General features: G+C 42.9%; 1 pseudogene; it reads left to right on the plus strand.

Moving 5' to 3' along the window:
- Positions 1 to 2,104: 2,104 nt before the first annotated feature.
- On the plus strand, positions 2,105 to 3,136 carry LOC138159094 (proteasome subunit alpha type-3 pseudogene; annotated as a pseudogene).
- Positions 3,137 to 3,926: the final 790 nt, after the last annotated feature.

Consider the following 3,926-nt stretch of genomic DNA (forward strand, 5'->3'; position numbering starts at 1 on the left):
AGGCACTGTGCTAAGCACTCCTAACAAAATATTTTTTTTTTCATTTGATCCTCACAAAACCCCTGTGAGATAGGTGTTATTATCTCCCCCAAAGCAGGCAGAGGTGAGTGACCAGCTAGCTGTAAGTAAGGTGAATTTTAGTGTGAATAAAGTGGATTTTTGTTATTTCTTTGTGTTCAGTTTCCCAGGATCTATAACCATAACAATCTCTTGTTCCCAGGTGTTAGATATGAGTTCCCATAACTATGGTTCAAAACATCTCCACCGTGTTTGCACAGCATTATAGAATGATAAATAATATAAACATCCAGTGCAACTGTGCAGTGAGATACAGGGATGGGGTGATGTAAACTTGTGAGGCTATTGCTGGCAAGATGCCTTCTTTGTCTGCTGCCCCTATAAAAAAGGTGGTCAGTGATCAGTGAATGGGGAACCTTAGGATTGAATGCACAAATGCTGTGCATGCCTTGGTTGGTCCCTATTGAGGCTTGAGGGGATTTAGGGATTGCAGTAGTTGTGCCTGTCTCAATTTACCTCATCCAAATGTAGGGGTAGTTGCCCCTCCTTCTTGCTGGTTCCTGCAAGAAAGGTGATTAGGGAATGCTGTAGAAGTTTGTCTTCCCCTTATCAGCAATACTCTTTTGAAAAAACTAGGCTAGAATAAAGTAAGATTATTAACCCCTTCTTAGTGTCTTTCCTGTCTGGCCAGATCAAGAGTGAACCTGTGCTAGCAGCCATCCTCTGTGCTGTGTTTATTTGTCTTACACCAGCTCAGCATAGTCTGAGATAGTCTGAGACTAGATTTGAATTCAGGTCTTCCTGACTCCAGGCCCAGTGCTTGCTTTATCTGTTGTTTCACCAGCTGCCTGTAAGGAGGAGAAAGGCCTCAGTAGTTGCCCCAGAGGTGAAACCCCAAGCTGAGCCTGTGGCCACTTGTTTCATCATCTCCCTTTCTCTTCAGTGTTTATGCTAACCACTCCTACAGCTTTGGGCAAATGTGATCAGTCACAAACTCTTCCCTCCAGGAAAACCATGATGAGTTACTATTTGGGGTCTTAATCAGAAACTCATGCATGAGCGAAGTGGATCAGGAATCCCTGAAACTGTCAGGATTATTGCAATAGCAAAAACGATTCCCAAATCCTACTCATGTTCAAACTGCTCCTGCTCTGTGCTCTGTCATCAAAGAAGGAAGTTGCACCCATTTCTAAATCACCAGCCACTTTATACCACAGGAGCAAAATTTAAGAACCTTCTAGATAATTCATGCCTTCCTAACATAGAATTCTCATTTTGCCACTCAATTACTTGACTTTTGGGCTTTTTGCCACAGTAGGACTCTGCCACCAGAAAGGGGAGCTTTCGTTCCAAATGCGGGGGTTTTCTCAGCTGCCGGAGGTATTAGATGGGTGCCCTCTCTGATGTCTCCACACCCTCTGGCAAGCTGGACACACACCCCAGGACCTCTACCCTAGACTGCAATCCAGATCCAAGCAGGTTAAAGCAAGAGGGATTAACCCTCAGACTGGTGCTTGGTTCCCCCTACACTCTGCAGGCCAGGAGCTGAAGTCACCACATGGCACTGGCTGGCTGTGCCAGAGTATCAGAAGCTTTTTGCCCCGGGGTGTAAAAGCCAGGCACTCCCACTTACTGGTCCCAAAGTCCAGACTGTACTGACCTCTCACTTTGTCCTTTGTGTCTATGTGTTGATAAATCTGGAAATGGCCACAGCTGCTGCTGATCTGGAGACCCTCTGGCCAGGGGCTGGTCAGGCCTGCTCTGGGGCTAAAGCCTCGGGGTAGGGCTGGGCTCAGCTCCCAGAGCACTGTGCTGGATTCCTGCTGGCCTGCTGGGCTGTCCTCAGCAGGAGGTTAGCTTCTCTGTGTCATTTTGTGGGCTCTGCAGCTCCAAAGTTTGTTTAGTAATCCATGTAATCCCTACATGGATTGGGGAAGGTGGAAGCTGGAGCTGCGGAAGGTCCTGCTTCTACTCCTCCATCTTGGCTCCACCCGGCCCCCCAACATAGAATTCTATACAGTATTATTTCTCAAGAATCAATACCTAAGCTCTGGGCTCCTAGATCTTGCCAGAGAAAGCTTCTGGAGGCTATTGGTTGAAATTCGGACCAATGAAAACGGGAGTTGTTCGGCTGTGCCGGTCTGTGGGGTGAGGAGCAGCAGCGCTTTAGGCCTTGAAAGATCTCTCCGTGCCTCTGAGGTGGCTTCAGCACCATGAGCTCCATCGTGACCGGCTATGATCTGTCAGCCTCAACTTTCTCTCCTGATGGAAGAGTTTTTCAGGTTGAATATGCTATGAAAGTAGTGGAAAACAGTAGTACAGCTATTGGAATCATATGTAAAGATGGTGTGGTCTTTGGTGTAGAGAAAGTAGTCCATTCTAAACTTTATGAAGAAGGTTTTTAACAAACGCCTCTTTAATGTTGATCGACACGTTGGAATGGCAGTAGCAGGTTTGCTAGCAGATGCTCGTTCTTTAGCAGACATAGCTAGAGAAGAAGCCTCCAACTTCAGAGCTAACTATGGCTATAATATTCCATTGAAACATCTTGCAGACAGAGTAGCCATGTATGTACATGCTTACACACTCTACAATGCTGTTAGACCTTTTGGTTGCAGTTTCATGTTAGGGTCTTATGGTGCGAATGATGGAGCACAACTTTATATGATTGACCCATCAGGTGTTTCTTATGGTTATTGGGGATGTGCCATTGGTAAAGGCAGGCAAGCAGCAAAAACAGAGATAGAGAAACTTCAGAAGAAGGAAATAACTTGTCAAGATGATAAAGAAGTTGCAAAAATAATCTATATAGTACGTGACAAAGTTAAGGACAAAGCTTTTGAACTAGAGCTCAGTTGTGTTGGAGAAGTAACAAAAGGAAGCCATGAAATTGTTCCAAAAGATATAAGAGAAGAAGCAGAAAAATATGCCAGGGAATCTTTGAAAGAAGATGATGAATCAGATGATGATAATATGTAACAATGAGTGCTACAATACCTTTTTTAAAGAAATGTTTTACATGTAAACTATGTAGAAGTAGTGTCTTGTGGATTATTAGCCCACTGACAAATTACCAATTTATTAAAAATTTATCTTGTAAAACAAAAAAAAAAAAGAATCAATACCTAAAACAATGCTACCTCCTTTTCCTGACCTGGAGCAAGACAGGAGAACCTCATATCCATCTATGTTACTGAAACAATTCAGGCAAACAGCTGTTTTAGGTTTTCTACACTGATTAAGAAAGTGTATTATTATAAGAAAGAGGCTGTGTCATAGTTGCTAAAAGACTGCCTTCAAGTCAGTAACATCTGGGATTAAGTGCCATATTAGCTGTGTGACCATGGGCAAATCTCTGAACCTCTCAGGGTTCCTAGGTGAGTTACTGATTTGCATTACTGAAGAGGGTTTACACACTAGGAGTTCCTATTTTGATAAAATCACACATAAAATTTACAGGTCTGAATTAGAAAAAAAAAATCTAACCACAACCATGGGGTCAGAGATGCCAGAGATGTGATATTTATCAGGCATGAGCTATACTTCTGAATTCTTATTCAATTCTCCAAATAAGACATCCTCCTGCTGGGTCATTCCTAGTAGCTAAGGAGAAAAATGTCTCTCTCACTATTTCTTCACACATTGTGATCTAATAAAGTGAGGTATTCAGAGAGGTTTCTTAATTGAGAAATAAGAAAATGGTAAGAAATCAAAGCTAATGCCTTCCAAAATTCAGAGTTATGCCAGCTACAAAGTGACTGGAGTGCAGGCTTGCTGTGCTCCTCACACCTCCATGTGAAAACAGAGGAGAAACAGGAATAGCAACATTCAATCTTGTTCGAATATACTTGAGGTTCTTGGGATGGAAAGAATATTTTCTTATCAAAACTCCTTGTAATATTTGGATT

The sequence above is a fragment of the Petaurus breviceps genome, unplaced genomic scaffold (genome assembly GCF_028583685.1).
Source record: "Petaurus breviceps papuanus isolate PSGF00001 unplaced genomic scaffold, PetGlider_PUasm1.0 175, whole genome shotgun sequence".
In the NCBI taxonomy this organism is placed as follows: Eukaryota; Metazoa; Chordata; class Mammalia; order Diprotodontia; family Petauridae; genus Petaurus; species Petaurus breviceps.